Here is a 20,889-nt window from a genome sequence, read left to right on the forward strand (position 1 = left end):
ATCATATTATCAAATATTTTATATATCCCATTTTCATTTTCTATTCTCCTTGGAGTTTAATGATAAGTGTATTAAATCACTTTGTATTCTCCAAAATACTTCTGATGTTTTGTTCTTTTAAAAACCAATTTCTCTTCTTGTACTTCAATTTTATCATTTTCTATTGACCTGCATTTAGTTTTCTATTAGGCCTATTATTTTCACTATTGTATTATCATGTTGAGCAATTTCTTTAGGATATTTGTCTTCATATATATGTCTACTTGAATACAATCTCCTTAATCCACATTGCTGATGCAGTGCACTAGATTTCTTAACATTTTACCCTGGGTGTTTTTAAGTCTATGACTGATAATGCTGACATCTAGAATTGCTTTGTGTTTACTTCTACTGACTATTTCCTTTCTCAGAGGCTTCACAAGTTCTTGATTTTTCATGGGTTTTTATTTTGCGCCATGCATTTCTATAAAAGCCCAATAGAGTCTGAATTGAGTTATATTTATCTCCAGAAATAGGTACACTCCTGTTCCTGTCACTGCCTCATTAGAGAGCCTGGAATCCCTGGAGAGTTTCTCTCACTTTTTCTTCCCTGTTTCTGATTTTATGGTACAACCCCCAGCACTCTGTAGAGGCTGGTGGGAAATAGCTTTAAAGTAGCACAGTTTTGTTCTGTGTCTGGGGATCCTCTGACCCTAATCTGTCATATCAGCTAACACATGAAAAATAAAAGCTTTTTTGAAAATTAGGCTGATTTTCCTTCTCCTGATTTATTGCAAATATCCTATCTTCTCTGTTTCAGTCACAGATGAGAACATCCAGGGATCCTTTCGTTCTTCACGCTCTGGACTTCATTTAGTTCAACTTTTATTTACTTATATCCTCTATGATGGGGAGAAAATAATAACAATTTGAGTATGTGGTTGATCTGGCTTGCTTTTGTTGTTAGGATAAGAGCAACATTCTTGCACAACTTTCTACTTTGAACCAGAAGCATACACATTTCCTATTTAATTTCGATTCTCATTTCCAAACTTGTATTTTGAAAAGTTCCGTATTATTATGTTTAAAATATCCCTACTCATTTTCAGTCTTGTGTTGCTCATTCATTGTGCTATTCTGTTGATCCTAATATGTTGAAATCTTGAGAGTCGAAATTGTGGATTGTTCCTACAGAGATAATTTAGTTTGCTCTCCAAAAGGGGCTGGAGGGCACTATTTACCCCTTTTAATATTTTGGCTAAATTTCAGAATTTTATGTTCCTTCTCCTACCTTACAGTTGATACAAAGCTCAGTCTTTTAATTCTCGGCTGGACACTGGTGTTTCTACCTAGGACAACCCAAGTTTTCTTTCTGTTTATGCCTCACATGTTCGTTCTGAAGTAGCCGTTTTCTCTTTATTATGCTTTTACTTTTTTGTCTCTTAGAAAAGTCCTCTAGCCACTTGAACATCCATATATGTAATTCGAATAAATTTTGTGACAATTTAGTCAGAAGCTTGTTATTTTATAGCACCTGTAATAAAATGTTTAGTCATTGCTGATTCATAGAATTTGTCACTGAGTTTCTTGACACACAGAATCACATTCAGAACACATTCAAAAAGTGCTAATTGAATTGAAGAGTTAACATAAGCATTAAGTAGCATATGTGCCTAAGGGAAAAATATGAATGACTAGATCTATTATAATCACTTGCACAGAAATGTCATTAGATAAATTAGATTTCAATAAAACTTCATTTCTAGGTGTATTTTGATTCATGATATATAGCAGGGAAGCAAAAAGGAAATAATGAACAAGTCGTTTGAATAAATTGGATGGAACTTGGTAGAAAAAGCAGGATTAATAGTAAAGATTCCTGGACCAATGAATGCATTATCAAATCTGTGAGAAGGGCTATGCTTTCCAAGATAGAGTAGTGATTTCAGGTCCTTAAAAAATGTTAAATACTGAGGCCAAAATACCAAAAGAGAGGGGTGCAAGGAAGGTCAGGCCAGGAGGGTGTCACAGAAGACAAAGAAAAAGGCATTTACTTACAGCCACCATGCTTGTAACTTTGAAACATCATGACACTTATTCGAGCTGTTCTTCCCTTTATAAGTTCAACTGTTCTTTTAAGTGAGTTCATTATCTTTAACAAACTATTTTGATATAATGATGCCATCTGCCCCATTTTAGCCTTCTCTCAAATCACAGCAAAGCAATCAGAGTTAATAGAACTTTAAATTATGAATGACCAAGTTCATCCACAATTTGGAAGAGTTATTCCATTCCATTTGGGATGGAAATGTAGATTGTTGATCAACAATGTCATTCTTAAACTGTTAAACTGAGCTGTTTAGTAACATTATTACATTCTATAGGGAAAATGATTTTAACATTTTGAACAAAAGTGTAGCTTCTTGCTTTATATCCATGAGTAAAACCTCAGAAATGGAAAGATTTGCATTATAAGCACAAGAAGAGCAAATACAACAATCCCCTTTGCAAAAAAGCTCTTTCTTTGGCTCTTAGGGAGAATCTGGCTTTATTTCTGGAGGCTTGAAAGCATTCTTAAAACAGTATTCATCCCCAGTCATAGTAAACTTCCCTCCTTGCCCATTAGGACTTTCTCGGAGAATAATCTGAGATGAAAATATAGGGCACACCTTGTTTTCATTATCTTCTCTCCTATCTGTGCCTCACTTCTGAAATGCTATGGAAGCCTTAACGTCTTCCCTCCTACCTATCAGGAACCTGCCACGGGGAACAGAACTTGAAAGACTGAGGAGGCAGCCCTTGTAGATGTGAATACACAACAAAAGGCTTGTCTCTTTCCAGAACGCAAAAAGAGCTGACCCATTTGGGGTTTTCAGCTCGAATATATTGGCTCCCAAACTAATAGTTCAATTCAGTAGATCAGTCTTAATGCAGATATGGTAAAGAGTTTGGTCCTTTATAATAGGTGATTAACTGCCACGGCCGTTTGGATCTCAGACAGCAATAAGTACTCAGTGACTGAGCTGGAAATGTCTCATCTAAAAGAAAAATCAAGCCATTCATTAATTTATGCCCTTTTAAACCCACAAATGTTTTGTAATTTCTAGATTTTAGGGAAGTTTTAAAAGTCTGGTCTAAAATGCCACAGGTGCATTAGCAGCAACATTTAAAGCCGTTAGAGGCTTCCAGCAGATTGTATTATTTATCATGTGCGGGCTCTAGAGGCTAAGAGCAGCTGAAAGGATGGCAGTGCCAACAGCTGAGAATGAAGATTCTCTAAATAAAGGGCCAGTTGCCATTTAGCCTGATGTGCAAAGAACTGAAAATGTAGTGGGACTCCTGTGAAAACAGAAATGAGTCCTTCTATCCTTGTGTAACTGAAAGTAGAAATGTTTGTACATTATTTCATCAAAGGGTATAATTAAAAATGTATGCTTTCCTCTCCTCAGGAATAAAAAAAAAACTGATGAATAAGGAACTGAAGAAATATGAAAGCACATTTTAGATTACAGAGCATTCTGCAAAAAGTAGGTTTTTATTATCATTATTAATAACATCATATAAAATAAATGACATTCATATTTATTGAGTGCCAATGAATTCCATAAATTTTTAGCAAGTTTCTAGACATTTATTTTCAAAGATGGAAAACTGTTTTTAGTTTCTGTAAACCCTTACTTCACTCTGAGGTATGAAGCAGTGTGTTGAGTATTATGGCACAAAGGCGCGTGAAAGAAATAACGAAAATATGGTTCCCAGTTAGCACAATGCTGTTTGTCTAGACACACATGTAAAAGTTGGGAAATATGAGTTGTTGACCTGCACTGACACTTCTCCACCAATATGATTACATTTGGTGAACCAAAGGAATAAAATGAATTAAAACCATGAAAAGGTTTATTTTCCATCTCTCCTTTTCCATCTCTGGAGGATGGCCCTGACACACTTGTTCTCTGTGAATTTACATTTTCCAGTGTAACTTTAATAACAAATGTCTAGATTTACGATTAGGGTATAGATAAGACCCACATGTTTGAATGCCCCACCTTTTCAGGTTAACGGAAAGTGTAATCTAGCTCCACTACCTTTGGGAATTCTTATGGTCTTGAAAGTGGGTGTGCAATTGGGTGTGTGCTGGTGGGTGGGTGTCTGGAGAAGAAAGGTGGGTATTCCAGCTGGGCAGGAAGACAGGGAAGGGGGTCAGGGTGGCTGGCAGGAGCAATCCTACTTATTCCAGAATATCTTTGAGAGTAGTCCTCAGATGAATGCCACGTGAGCTTCGAACACGCCACAGCTGCTGTCTTCTGAGGGCTCCAGTGTGGCCGCTCTGCGAAGCGAGTCTGGAAGGACAACTTTCTTCCTGCTCCTCCCCAGTTTTCAGGGGATTCTTTAAGGGAGAACCAACACACCACCCAGTGTAGCATCAAGTCAAGGGAGTTCCACGGCCAATAGGATCTGAGTTCTGTGTATGGTTACGGGCTTTGATTCCCACTGCAGCGCTGGAATGATGAAGAACTGGGGAATTTTCCAGCAAGATATTAGCATTTACGATTCACTAACTTAACGCAGGTTTCTAGGTTAGAGGATGCTTCTATTTTTTTTTTCAATCTTTTTTTTTTAATTTTAATTACTCTTGTCACTTTCTTGAAATATTTACTTATACATACTTGATATTCCATTCCTTACAGGGGATCACCAAAATGGGAGTAATATTATCTTTAAATAGAGGGAGTGATCAAAGGCAATAAAGACAAACTGCACTCTCTCAGAAGGATATGACTGCTCATGTGCCTGGGGCTAAATCCCACATTCCTGTGCTTTGTCTCCTACCTAGTTGCTCCGCAGACTCCTGCCTCAGCCATAAATTTTCTTCAAGGAGCAGAAATTAATACTTTGTTTGCTCAGTAATAAGAACTCCATGAGACATTGGCCGAGGCCACATTCAGATTCACTCACACAACCTCTACTAGGACATTTGATCAAATTTCACCCATCTTTGTAAATCCTGGATTACTGGTCTCTTTTTAGTTTTAAGTTTGGGGGGGTTGTTTGTTTTTTTCTTTTGTTTGTTTGTTTGTTTCTGGCTGTGTCCTGGGGTTTCCTGGAAGGATGCCTTCAGAGATGAAAATGCACAGTACATTTCAAAGTACAGACTGAATGTCCAGGGAAACCAGGTCTGCCCCAGAGACCTGGTTTCCCCCAAATTACAAAAGTTTGTCTGATTATATGAATGTAACAACACTCCAAGCAGAGGCAAGGAAGTAATTCTGGAAACTATTACTTAACTGTTCATCAAAAGCACAGGGTTTCCTAAAGGAACACAGTCTAAATTTCTCAGATTAAACCCAGTCAGCCGAAAGACATAGGCTGGACCACCAAGCATTGGTCCCTGGTGGAACCGCAGTCATGTAACTGTGCTGTGGGGTGTGAGGAATAAGATAAGGAATATTGCCAATAGGATGGCTATTGTTGGGGATGTTGTTCGTTGATTAAAGTTGGATATTCTTCCTGAGGACAACAGGGAAAAACTCTTCCTAGTCTTATTATGAGCCATAGTGTGACTCCTTAGAAATAAACTGTTAATTTCTATCACATGAATTAGTAAGTAACATGAAAGACCATTTTGCTCTGTTTGTAGTAACTCCCACTAGGAGGCAAATTCACTGCTCACTCTCACAGGATATACTTGGTATTTCATAACGGGAATTTGTGTACTGATTCTATTCTTGTATCCATTTGTTTTCACTTTGTGTCTTCATTCTTAATTTTTTAAAATGTTGTCTTATTTCTTGTAAGCCAGAGTAAAGACATTTTGAGAAAAAGGAAAGTTAGAAATAAATATATCCACTTACATTCCAAAATAAACAAGTAACAGTATAGTATGAAGAAAGCTATACAAAGTCCTAAGCAAGATAAAACAGGACAATGACCCACAGAGGACACGGCCAAATAGAGAGGAAATAAAATGTGTGCCTGGTCTAAAGGTTTATTTATGTAGCACTTTATAAGCAATAATCTTTTGGCTCTAATAAAGAATATAATAGCAGTGTAATCTAGATGGAAAAGTAAGACATATGCACATTAAGAGCACACCACCCAATAAAGGATTAAAGCCATAAGGTTTTAACTAGGCTAATATAAGTTACTCTGGAAAAGTAAATTTATATCATAGATTTTTCAAAAGAAATGAAAAGACAGTATCTGATTTCCTCTTTATTTGATAATGGTTTGTCCTATTTATTGGTCATACACAATATACCAAGTATTTTGGAGGTCACCCTGGGGCAATGATGAGCCGAATACACATGACCCTTGTCCTCATGGAGTTTGAAGCACAGAGAGACAGAGAGTGAGACAGAAAGATCAGATAATCACACAGATTCATCAGTGTGCCTTAACTCTGCAAGGGGTGGCTTCTAAGTCCTGGTTACTAAGTGTAAATTCTGGGGATGCAGTAATGAACAAGAGACACGATATCCTGTTCTCAAGGGGCTCACATTGTAATGGGACAGGTAGGAAATACACACATTTGATAGGGAATAAATAAGTACAATAAAGAAACTGAATCAAAATTAGAGGAAAGAGAAGACAGGGGAGGACATTCTATCTTAGATATGATCATGAAAGAATATCTATTTCCTCTACTAGTTTAGAAATTTCTTGATCTTAGCCTATTTACTGACTTCCTTTAGCACACTGTATCATGAATGAATGAATCCTACTGCTGAACTGAGGCAAGATGGGTGTGAGAAATGGACTGGAATTGCTGATTTTCATTTAAATTTTTAGAAAGTATAATTTGAGTCATCTTCATAAAAATAGCATTTATAGATATGTCGGTAGAGATAATTATAAATATTTTAAGGATTTAAAACAAAATGCTGATAGAGATTATTCTTACAAAATTTTGAATCCAATATAGTTACAAACATGGAGTCTCGCACATAGAAGATAGAGAACAAAATGTATTGAATAAACTAAGAACTAAGAATTGGCACTTTCATAATACTGCAATTTTTAAATTGTTTTAATAGACCTCACCTCTGGAGAACTGGATTATTCATAATATTTGCCTTTACCATTATCATCATTGATCTGAGAACAGCCCTCTTTTAGTCAGTTTTATAATTTGCCTAGCTAGCTATAGTTAACAAAATCACATGTACAATTTCAAACTAACTTTTTGAGAAACACTTATTATTTCTAATAGCAGACATAATAATAGACTTCAATGCACCAACTGAATAAAGCTGCCCAGCTAGGAAATGCCACAGCCTGGTCCATTTCTAACACCTGTGTTCCTTCTACAACATTACAATGCCTTTCATAGTCCATTCCCAGGTTTTAGAGAGATGCTGGGAGGTGACTGATGTGTACTGAATATTGTGAGCAATGCAACTGTAATCCATGTTTAGATAGGTTGCCAGAAGAGATTATAAAACCAGAAAGTAAAAATGGTGACAGGCTGAAGAAAACAAAGTAAAATACAGACATGTAAGGGGAGAAAGTGTATAGAGCTGGAAAGAGAGTTTTGGAGAGAATGGGCAGATGGGAGATGGGGACGCTGGTGGGTAACTGGAGGATGGCAGTGAAGCTCTCTCAGAAACAGCATCTGAAAGCCTGGAGCAGACAGCTTCCGCCAGCCCAGGGGGCAGAGGTGGCCTCTGGGAGAAGGTCAGGATTCAGCTAAGGCAAAGAGCTGGAAAGTACAGGAGAGCAAATGATGAGCACAGGCAAGACTGTCAACCGCAGAATTTCTTTAAGACTTGTGAGGCTGGCAAACATCTCAACAGTTCAGGAATTCCATGGTACTTCAAAAGAAAGTTGGCTTTAAGTGGATGCTACCAAGCTAAATCGTTTTCATGCAAGATGAAATGAAGTCAATAAATTCAAGGAGATAGCTCTAAGGATAAAAAACTTTGAAATAATCTTGGTATCCATAACATAGGTACCCAGCAGAAGAGCAAGTGAAATGGAACTGACCTGTTTCTTACCTGGAGAAAAATCACAGCTGGTTATGGACCTAAATGAAAGTAGGCATCAAATGAATCCAAAATATCCCTTTCTGGCTGTCCATACTGATCTTTTGAATGAAAATATTTCCTGAATAGGAATGCTAATGTTGGAGTTCTATCTCTACTTCAACTTCATTGCTTTCCTAAGCTTTCCTGTGTGGTACAGAAACACTGTAGTCAGAGAATATGTTTTCTTTTTTCAAATCTTTATATCTCTTTTACATATAATGCCTTCAGGAAGAGAAAAAAATGGGAAATTTTCATTCACTGGACAATCTCTAGAAGTCCATGGCATAGACATTATTTCATTCATATATTAAAAAATTCATACTTTAGTCTTCTCGATTATAAAACATAAACAATAAACTATATTGAATCCATAATGTTACTGTGGTGATCACATAAAATAACATGTGTAAAATAATTAAATAAATGTCTGATGCCAGAACTTAACCATGTACATTTTTAATGAAATTCATTTAATATTATATTATATTAATATAATAATATAATATTATAGCACAGACTCTGGAAACTGGTGGCCCAGGTTCAAATCCTTGCTCTGTCATTTACTGGCTGCATGGTACCTGGCACATTACTAAGCCTCTGTGACTCAATTCTCTCATCCATAAAGTGGAAATAAAATTAGAGCCTATTTTCTAAGACTGTTGAGACTATTAAATCTGTTATCATACATAGAGAACTTAAACCAGTATTTAGTACAAATTAAGTGCCCAATAAATGTCAACTCTTATTATTAGCCGTCTGAAAGATAATGCTGATTGCAGACAGAAGCATTGATTTTTTCTTTTTTTTATTAACAGACTTTTTTTTAGAGAAGTTTCAGGTTCACAGCAGAACTGAGCAGAAAATACAGAGAGTTCACACATAGTCCTCCCCACTCACACATATATACTCCCCTACCCTCAACATCCCCCATCAGTGTGGCGTAATTGGTACAACTGATGAACCAACATGGAACATTGTTATCAACCAGTGTCCATAGTTTACATTAGGGTTCAGTCTTGATGTCGTATATTCTATGGGTTTTGACAAATGCATAATGACATGTAGTCACCACTGTTGTATCATACAGAACTATTTCATTGCCCTTAAAACCTCTTGAGAAGCACTGATTCTTAATTTCTTGTTTGCTATAAAATGCCCTCTGCTAAGCTGACAAACTCTAGGAATCCTTTCCCAGGAAACAGGAAAATAATAGAAATTATATTTATAAGTAGATTCACACAAAAACTGTCATGTAATTTAAGCAGTCATGAGCCCTTTGGAACCCATCTGTGGCCTGCAGGTTGGGAACCCCAGCATAAGACTTGGCATAAACTATTCCATAAATGCAGGAATAAAAAGAGCAAGTATGTTTTACTTATACTATATATCATAGAATATGGAAATATTTTACTTGCTTTTTAAGACATATATTTGGGGTGCAAAAATAAATATATGATCATCTGGAAAGGTTTGCAATTGATATTACTTACAAAAAAAATCTCTCAGAAGTTCTCAGTTGCTATGTTTGTTGAACTTAGTTTTGCTGAGGAAAAGAACAGAATGGCTCAGCATGACAAAAATAATACACAAACTCTATTCCTCAAAACATTCAGTACCTGCCAAAGAAAGCAACATGCATACTGGGAGTTTGCCAGCATTACATTGTTTATAATGGTGCACAATTCTCTATAAGGGTCCCCTAATATTTAGGGAGGAGAATTTAAACATCAATATTACATTGAAGAACACTTTTTATCTCCTTTCCAGAGAAATAAGGATTAAATTTATTTTCAATGTTATCATGTGAACAAGTAACAGTCATTTATTTCATTATTTAAAACCTCAATACATTATGATTTGGTTATAGTTCAAAATACACATTATAATTTGCACCTTAAATTGAACTCTGTTTTTGAAAACGGTGTGAATTCTGGAGAAGACAATGAAATTTCCAGTTAGTTTTTAATGCTGACACTTACTTACATAAGTTACACAGTAAATAGAAAACATAGTTCTCTTTTGACAAGTGAGAAACCAAAATATTTGCTCTATGAAAACCTTCCTAGCGAGTGAGAATCATCTCTGAAATCAAGGGGGATGCTGACTCTGGATCTGTTGAAGGTCACATCTTGACACATTCGGGCTTGAAATTAACTTGTAATTAAAACTAAATTGTGAGGGCAGTTGAAATGGTTCTAGACTCATGAAAAAGGGATGTTTGTTTTCCTGTGTTATCAATCTCTCATTTCTGGTTCCCTCATCCTCCATGTGGAAGCCCTTCTGTATCTGAGACATAATTCAATCCCCTGCTCCCAGCAGCACTGCTCCCAGTCCTGTGTTGGCCAGGAATTCCCATCTTCCCTGAGATTATTCTGTACTTGGCAAAATACTCAACTATCTTTGGTACTTAATCTAATTCTTATTAAATTACTAATAGGTGACAGCATTATTAATTACTACTCTCACAAACCTACTAAAAAGTAAATAATTTTGTGTATATATTGACGTATAGTTAAGATAGTACTAAATTACCTTGCAGAGTTATTTTTGTAAATTAGTTACTATACTTACAACACTTAGAACAAAGAAGAGATTCTCAGTAAGTATTAGCCACTATCATTATTGTATATAATGGATGCTATGGAAGAAAGTCATGGAGGCCATGGTTTAAAAGCTCCCTCTAATCAGGGTAGAACAAGTTATATTTCAAACTGATGATAGCCTCAGTATCTCATCCATTGATCCTTATTATATTCATTCGTACCACCTTGGTTATATATGACCATAAGCAATGAAACTTAATCAAGTGCTAATCATCTAATATGACCTATGTTTAGAAAAGTAATGATAGAGAGAAAATTTTTGATTGAAAAATACTTGGCATTTTAACAGTCTGTGTTGTGTGAAAGTAAAATGAACTGCTGATGATGCAGGAGGGCCCTATCTGTACATATAGGCAAGCAGAAGTTAGATAATAGGTTGTAAATGACAGTAGACTACCTCTAAACTTTTCTCCTGCTGTATGTCTAACATGCACTTATATCTGAAACATATATCATCAATTGGATCAATAGATACTTATCGGGGGTCTCCTGCATGCCAGGCACCGGGCAGGACAATGGGGGTTGAAATGATGAGCCAAACTGGTTGGTTCCATGTCTCATATGGCACTAAGTTATAAAATCATAACTTAATTTGTTAAGTGTATACATTTATTAAATTATTATAATGCTGCAATGCACTAAACCAGGTTTAGAAGATGGCATTCCAGGAAGGCAGTCTACAAGCTGGATAGCATTAGCCTTTGAAAGACAAAATTGGAATTGGAGACAGTCTTGTTTCACAGGAAACTGTGCAAAGCCCTGGAGTAAAAAGAAACCAGGGTTTCCTAAGAATTGGTAGTGAGGTGGGGGGTCTCTAGCAAAGGTAGAACTGAGAAGGTTGGGGAAAAAAGAGACTGAAAGAGGCAGGCGCTGTGATCTGATCATAGAGAACTGTACAGCCATGTGATCAACTTCATGTGTCACAGAACTAAGCCATGGAAGACCATCACAAGAGAATAATGTAGTAAGATGTGCATTTCTGACATAGTCTTTATATAGGAAGATCTCATGGATTTAAATGTTTTAATGTATAGAAAACATCTATGATTCCTATCAACCTGCAGTATGTCAAAGTGGAAACAGGATTAAGTAAAAGTTAGATCACGTATCAAAAGGATTCAAGCTTTTCTGATTGGAGAATGCACCTTAGTTTTAGAATAGGTCTCTTAGCTAATAAAATATTAAATTATTCCTATTAGGCCAACTTAGATGTACAGAAACCAAAAGAATTGTATCGTAACTTGGAAGGCAACAAAACATTTGGAGGGGCTGAAAAGAGGGCCAAGTCAAAGAAAAAAGTATACATTGAAAATATAGTTCAAAAATTACAATGGTGGTGGGGATGCCTCATGTAAGTCTCTAATAAATTCTTCTGACACTTCAATAAAGAAAGACCACACCCTTTCTCCATAGCACCTCTCTGCTCCTTTCTCACACACACACACAAGCAGATACATTCTGATAAATTTATCCCAAGAAACTAAAGTCAAAGCCTGTAAGAGTCATTATCTTAAGGTGACTTCTTGCATAATGACCATAAGGAAAACCCACAGGATAACAATAAAAGAGCTTTAGAGCAAATGAGGTACATTAGCTGAATTCTCAAAATTGTTGATAAAACATGACATTTTCAAGTTAGAAACCAATTGGTGATACAAACCATGTTCTAAGACATGACCTTGCCTTTGTCTCCTTTTTTTGAAGTTTAATATATTTGTTTCCAATTACATGTGGATGAAAAATGTAACCAAGCTTCCAAAAATTGACTTTTGGCCTTTATCTATTTATTTTTGGTTTCTATACCCAAAATGCTCAATAAATTAGAAATAAAATAATCCAATTACCATTTCTTGGATTTTGCAATATTAAATTCCTTTTAATTCAAGATTTCAAAGGACATTTAAAACATTAATTAAGCTTCAGATCATTCAGTATCTCTACAACACACATTTCACAGAGAGTTTAGCCATATTACTGAGATGTTAAAAGAGTTTTGGAAGGAGTCTGTAAATTGCAAAAGTAGAAAAAAATTCTAATTTGTGTATATACTAACTGCTCACACTCTGAAAAGTAGCCATACAAGCCAAAAACGATTTGCTTTTTTTTCATTTCTTTGTGGCATAACTTGAGGTACTATTTTATGCCTGGGAGAGAACTTGGGGAATAGGGTTAATATCACATCTACTGACCATAAACACAATAAAATAACTACTTTATAAATAAATATTAAAATCATTTCTACATATTGACTACTGAAGATATTACAGAAAAATCACAGTATTTTTTTTTTTTTTTTGGTTCTAATAGGAAGAGAATGATATTGGTTTCCCTTAGCATGTTCCAAATTGGTAAAATACAGTACACAGTGTTTGGTTTGTTGAACATTTGCCAAAGATAATTGTAAGAGAGGAATTTCATAGAATTCCACACTTTGAAAAAGCATATGTCCTACACCTGTATCAGTTAAAAATGATGTAGATCTCTTTTAAATCTGAAAATAGGGTATCATTGTAAACTGATTACAGTTGTTTAGAGACAATTTTAAATCTTCTAAAAGAAAATAAGTAATTGAACTAATGGGCAAATCAGCAAAGGAAAATGCAAATGGCCAATAAGCACATGAAAAAATGATAATTCAAAGTAAGACAGTAGTGAGATTCATTTTGTCTATTAAGTTAATGAAATAAATATCTATGTATCATTGTGTATATATAGAATATAACTTTTATCAAAAAATATACATCTTAACACTCATAATGTCCAGTGTTTTTGAATATCTGAGTATGTATGTGCGACAATTTATATATTCCTGGTGGGACTATAAATTGGTACAAAGACTTGAGAGCAATTTTGCAAGGTACTTCCAAAAAACATTAGAAATATGCCCAAGTTTTTACCCAGAATTTCTATGTCTTGAAGTGTATCCTAGTAAGTAATATGGGTTTATGTAAAGAAAATTCTGAATGCTTATTACACCTCTGCTTGTCATATTAAAAATAGAAACCTAATTAAATATCCAACAATAATTTATTTAGAAGTTATGAAGTTTCCACATATTTTCCTTTTACATAAACATTTTAAAGGACATTGTGGAAGTCTATTTAATGATATGGTAAAATGCTCACAATGTAATATTTTTAAAAGCATATTACAAAACAGTATTTATTACATTCACGAAAAGAAAGAAAAATGTGTACTAGATATTAAGAGCAGCTAACCCTATGTGAGAATTTATCATACTTTTTGTATCTTTGGGGAGTTTGTTTGTTTTCTTAATTCTCTACAATGTTCTTATGTGACTTTTTAAAAGTTTTTAATAAGCCATATTTATTATTTTTCTTTAATATTATTTTTCAGAATTGAAGCACATTCTCAGGAAACCCTGAACTTTGTTCATTTCACATTTTTTCAACTTTATCTCTTGAAATTATTATATGTACTCATCTTTCTGTGTGTGTGTAGCTCTATGCAATTTTATCACATTGGATTTTGCATAATTACAACCACTAATAAGATACGTAACTGTACCACCACCACAATTCACGATACTCTTTTACAACCACACAACCCCCCTGTCCCCATCACTTGGCAATTACTCATCAGTATCCATTTATACACTTACACTATTTGACAAATACAGTATATATACCTTTGAGACTAACATTTTTCACTCAATTTCTTCAATGTTCATCCAAGTCGTTGCATGTTATCAACAGTTCATACTCTTGTATTGCTGAGTAGTGTTTGTGGATACACCACAGTTTTTTTCGCCACTGAAGGACAGATGAATAACTACCAGTTTAATGCTATTACAAATAAAACGGCTCTGAATATGTGTTTAAGTTTCTGGATGATACTAAGGTTTCACTTCTCTGGGGTAAATGTCTCACAATTGCTAGATTTTATGCCACACTATTAGCTCTGGTGCTTATATTGTTGAACATCCCTCCTCATCCCCTGGCAAAGTATGACCATTAAAGTTTCTCCAACTTTAAAAAAAAGAACAAAGTTGGAGGACTTAAAAATATCTGATTTCAAAACTCACTTTAAAATTACAGTAGTCAAGACATTATGGAATAGCATAAGGACAGGCATAAAGATCAATGGAAAAAAAAACCTGATAGTTCAGAAATTAAACCTTACATTTTTGGTCATTTGGTTTTCAACAAAAATACCAAGGTATTTCATAGGTAAAGGATAGTCCTTTCGCTAAATAGTTCCAAGACAACCGAACAGCCAAATTAAAACAAGAATAACAGGCTCTTTATTCATACCACACACAAAATGTACCCAAAATAGGTCATAAACATAAATGTAAGAACTAAAACTATAAAACTTCTGAACAACAACTAAAAGTGAAAGTCTTCATTACCTTGAGTTAGGCAAAGAATTCTCTTACAGAACTACTAAAGCATTACTCATTTTAAAAATGGAAATTTGGACTTTCCTAGAATTATAAACCTTTTATTTCAAAATACACCATTTAACCTAAAACTACAGTCCACAGGCTAGATGATCACGTTTGCAAATAATATATCAAAATATTTAAAGAATAAGACAAACAACTCAAAAAAGAAAATGGACAAAAGACATGAATAGGCATTTCACCAAAGAACACATATAAATAGCCGATAAGCATATGAAGAAAAGTGCTCTATATTATTTTTCAGTAGGGAAATACAAATTAAACCACAATGTGATAATAGAATGTTTGTAATCAAAAGACCATCCATACCAAGTACTGGCAAGAATGTGAAGAAATCGGAGACTTTTTACATTGCAGGGAGGAAAATAAGACTGTTTAGTTATTTTGGAAAACGTTTTGTCTGTTACTCAAAAAGTTAAACATAAAGCTACCATATGATCCAGCAATTCCACTCCTAGGATTCTATCCAAGAGAAGTGAAAACATCTGTCCACACAAGACTTGTATGTAAATATTCTCAGCAGCATCATTCATGATAGCCCAAATTTGGAAAAAATCCAAATGTCTATCAGTTGATGAATGCAAAAACCAACTGTTGTATGATATACGACAGGATACTCTTCAGCAATAAAAAGGATGAAGCACTGAGTAATATATGCTAAATATGTATGAGCATCAAAAATATGCTAGATGCAAAATATTTTATATTGTATGATTCCAATTATATAGAACATGAGAAAAGGCAGATTGTTTATATTATATTATTTACAAAGACTGGAAAGCAGATCAGAACAGCCTGAGGCTAGGGGAGAATTAGGAGCTAATTACAAATGTGCTCAAGAGAATTTTTTTCAAAGTGATGGACATACTCAAAAGCTGGATTGTGGTGATGATGGTACAATTTTACTAAAATTATCAAATTGGACAGATACACTGGTTGAATCTTATGCTATGTAAACTATACCTCTTTAGAGATATCATTTTTAATTTTTAAAAGTGTTTTGTGTTATTTCATGTCAGGAAATATCATCGGGAGGAAGAAAGCACTGAAATGGTCGAATATGAGGCTGGAGGGACAGGTCAGAGATAGATTTTTAATGCCGAGGTACTATCTTTTAAAAATTCTGAATGCTATAGGAGATACTTAAAAATTAAAGGGTAATAAATAGCATGATCAGGTTTGTGTTGTAGGAAGCTCTTTCAGTGATATGGAGAATGAACAAGGCTTGGCCTATGAAACGCAGTGAGGAAAGTGTAGCGACATCAAAGTTAGAAATAATGAGAATCTGACATAAGGGGGAAATGTGGGCACATTCGCAAGAAAGCATAAGCAACAGGCCTGGGTGAGTAACTCAATATCAAAGAATGGAGACCAGCATCGAGGAACATTACCACTCGCTTAGGAAACTAAGTGGGTGGTCGTAATATTAGGTAACACCGGGTATAGAGGTATCACTTGGATAGAGATATTTAAAGGAAAAGGAGCTACCTGAACACCCTCTAAATGGAAACTTTTTCTAGGTAGTTATATCAATGAGTTGGTACTCACCACATATTTGAAGAAAGAGGTTAATGTGTTATCAACTTATGCGTGGGAGCAGATTCTCTAAGGAGATCCAGGAAAATGAATAGAATAGGGACAGAAGGCCAAGGAAAGAGCCCTCAGCTACACAGAAGACCGAACAGAAATGGCTAGAAAGGAGGACAGCAGTGCCTGGAAATGAACCGCTTTGTGGGCTACAGGTTTTTAGTAACGTATCGGAGAAGGGCCTTCTGGATTTGGGCAAGTAGTCATTTCTGAAGCAGTTTGCTTTGAAGGAATTTTTGAGATCTTCAAAGGTCTTTATTGCTTACTTATCATCTTATTTATAAAATAAAATGAAATTTGAGGCCCGGAGATCTTAACAGGGACCCATAAGTCTAGTTTTGTTGCTACTTAGCTAAGATCACTCTCTGCTTCATTTTTTTTCTCACAAAATCAAATGTATCTCCTATTTAAATAAAACGTCATTTATTTTTATTTACCCATGTTATACACTCCATGGGAAAAAAGAAAAACAATAAAAAGTTCAGATGAAACAAAGGATTTCTTGACACAACCCTATTCCCTCCCCTAGGATAAACACTACTGGAACACTATTATGCATCTGGTATGTTTATAAGCATATATAGTATAAATATATAAATAACATGTGAGTTTTCTTCTGTAAAGATGGTATCACAAATTAAGTATCACTCTACAATTGGCTTTTTTGTTTTTTTGGCTGATGGGTAGTCATTAAAATTTTTCCCATGTCCATACACTGAGAACTTCCCTATTTTTTTCACTGCTACATATAATCACACTATTGAAAAAAATAACTGTGAATTAACTTAAAAAATGTTGTATGCCTCCCTCAACTCCATTCTAGCCTCCTATTTTGCAATTCTTGTTTCATTTGTTTTGAGAAGTAAAATTTATTTACTGCTGAGATCACTTGTGAATATCTCTGAGGTCCCAGTCTCTTCCACAGAGGTACCCACTCTCCAAATTTGCTATTCAATTGTCAATGCAGGTTTTTGTCCTTCTATTATATGTGTAAATATTTAAATAAATACACATCTATAAAATTATTCTTCCTGTTTACACACTTGATATGTCTCATACAGTAGGTTCATTCTGAAACGGTTTTTTGTTATTGTGAAGATTTTGCCTTTAGAATTTATTCATGTTACTGCTGAAGCTCCTGTTCCTGCATTTTAGCAAGAACATTTCAAAGTACAGATACGGCATCCTTTATTTTTCATTGGTACATATTTATGTTGATTTCAGGATTCCATGACAACAAAAATGCTGTTATAAATTTTGTAACATTTTCTTTAAGAATGTCTATGATTTTTATATGGTAAAAAAGTGGAATTTCTGAGTCAAACACTGCATTGTTTGTCATTTGCTTTGCAACAAACCATAATATTTGGGTTGTTTTGTTTTCTTAGTGTAGAGTTCATAAAGCCTGTGTCAGATATTTGCTTTGCAAACATTTTATCCCAGTCGGTGGCTTGTCTTTTCATTCTCTTACCAGTGTCTTTTGAAGATGCCAGTTTTTAATTTTAGTGATGTTCCACTTATTTTTCTTCTTCTTTCATGGATGATGTTTCTGAAATTATATATAAAAACTCATTACTAAATCCAAGATCACTGAGATTTTGTCCTAAGTAATCTAGAAGTTTAGTTTGACAGTTTTACACTTGACATTTAGGTCTATCAATGATTTTGAGTTAATTTTTTAAAAACTTGTCATGTATCTAGATTCACCTCCACACATGTGGAGGTCCAATTGTTTCAACACCACCTGTTGGAAAGACTCATCTTTTTCCCTGCCGCCTTTGCTCCTTTGTCAGGAAGTAGTTGACTATCTGTGTTGGTCTGTTTCTGGACTCTCTGTGCTGTTCCATTTATTTGTCTGTTCTTTCACAAATACCACATTGTCTTGATAAATGTAGTTTTATAGTATGTCTTTCTGGAAAGTTTTTTTTCCTTTTTTAGTTTTTTTTTGGGGGGTAGGGATTAGGTTTATTTATTTATTTTTAGAGGAGGGACTGGGGACTGAACCCAGGACCTCCTGTTTGCTAAGCATGCACTCTACCACTTGAGCTATACCCTCCCACCCTTACAGTATGTCTTGAAATCAGGTAGTTATCAGTCTTCTTTTTTCCCTTAAGTATTGTGTTAGCTATTGTGGGTCTTTTGCCTTTCCATGTGAACTTCAGAATTAGTGTTTCCATATCCCCCCAAATTTAGTTCAAACTGCACTGAATCTATAAATCAAGTTGGGAAGAACTGGCATCTTAACAACAGTGAATCTTCTGATTGTGAACATGGAATATTTCCCCAATTTATTTAGCTCTCCCCTCACCACAGCTGTGTAGTATTTCTCATATAGATCTTATACATATTTTGTTAGATTTATAGTTAAGTATTTCTTTTGTTCTCTTGGGTGCTAATGTAAATGATGCTGTGCTTTTAATTTACAGTCCTAATTGTTTATTGCTGGTACAGAGGAAATCAATTGACTTTAAAATCACCCTGTATCCTGTAAATTTACTCTGATCACTTATTAGTTCCAGAAGACTTTTTGTTGTTCTAGATTCTTTGGGAAAATCATGTCACCTGCTAACAAACAGTTTCTTTTTTTTCCCTTTCCCATGGTATACCTTTATTTCCTATTTTAGTCATTATATTAACTAGGATTTCCAGTATGCTGTTGTTGAAAAGGAGTGGTGAGAGGGTACATTTTTTTCCTTGTTTCCAATCTAGGAAGAAAGCATTTCATTTCTCACCATTCAGTATTCTCTACAGGTTTTTCAAAGACAGTCTTAATCAAGTTGAGAAAGTTCCCCTGTATTCTTCGTTTGCAGGAAGTTTTACTGTAAATGGGTATTAGATTTTGTCAAATGCTCTTTATGTGTCTATTGGTATCATTTGACTTCTTCAGCCTACTGATGAAAAGGATGACATCAACTGATTCTTTTGGGGGGGGAGGCAATTAGGTTTACATATTTATTTATTTTCTTTAGAGGAGGTACTGGGGATTGAAGTCAGGACTTTGTGCATGCTAAATATGCACTCTATCAGTTGAGTTATACCCTCCCAACTACATCAATTGATTTTTGAATGTTGAACCAGACTGGGAATTTATATCCTACTGACGGTGATTATATAAATGCTTTTATACATTACTGGATTTGATTTTATAAATATTCTGTTGAGGATTTTCATCTATTATGATGAATATTAGACTATAGTTTCCCTTCTTGTAATGTCTTTGTTCAGATTTTGTATTAGCATAACACTGGCCTCACAGAATGAATTAGAAAATATTCTCTCTGCTTTTATTTTCTGGAAGAGTTTATAGTGAATTGGTGTCATATATTCCTTAAATGGTTCATGAGTGAAACCATCTTGGCCTGGTGCTTTCTGCTTCAGAAGGTTATTAGTTATTGAATCACTATGCTGTATGCCTGAAACTAATACAATATTGTAAATCAACTATACTTCAATTTTAAACGTTAAAAATTTTTCAATTAATTTCTGTAATAGATAATGACCTATTCAGACTGTTTTTTCATGTGTGAGATTGGGCAGATGTGTCTTTCAAGAAATTGGTCTATTTCATCTAAGTTATCAAATTCATGGGCAGAGATTTTATAATGTTATTTATTGTTATTTAATGTTTAAATAATCAGTAATGATGGGTTCTCATTTATTATTTTAGTAATTTATTCTGTTTTTTCCCTTAGTTGATTTTATTTTTAAAACAATCTATTTACCATTGTGTACTTACTTCAAAGTTCTATATAGCTTTATCTGCAAATTTTCAATATAGAATATCAGCTCTAAATACACTGGTATTTGCATGTAACATTAACTCTAAGGGGTTTTCCTTCACTTTAAATTGTGAGGCAAAACATGTATGTACAATATATAAGTGTAAAGCCAAATTAATTATCAAAATGGGCAAGATATACAACACAACTTAAAATTCATATAATTTATAGTCTGTGATTTATCTCATCAATAGTTGAAGGATTTGAGGGTTATTTCAAGTTTGGTCTATTGGGAATAATGCTATTCTAAACATCCTCATACATGCCTCTTGATGTACATGTAGACATTTTTCTGCCTTGTGTACACGTTTAGGAATCTTCTTTTGATAATTTTTGTATATATTGTAATGTAGGAGTCAAATTTCTACTATTACTATATGGACATCCAATTAACCCAGTATCCACTGAAAATATTATTGTCCTAATTTCTGAAGTATCACCTTTGTCATAAATCAAATGCTTGTATATATTTGACCGGTGTTCTGGGCATT

The sequence above is a fragment of the Camelus bactrianus genome, chromosome 4 (genome assembly GCF_048773025.1).
Source record: "Camelus bactrianus isolate YW-2024 breed Bactrian camel chromosome 4, ASM4877302v1, whole genome shotgun sequence".
Lineage (NCBI taxonomy): Eukaryota > Metazoa > Chordata > Mammalia > Artiodactyla > Camelidae > Camelus > Camelus bactrianus.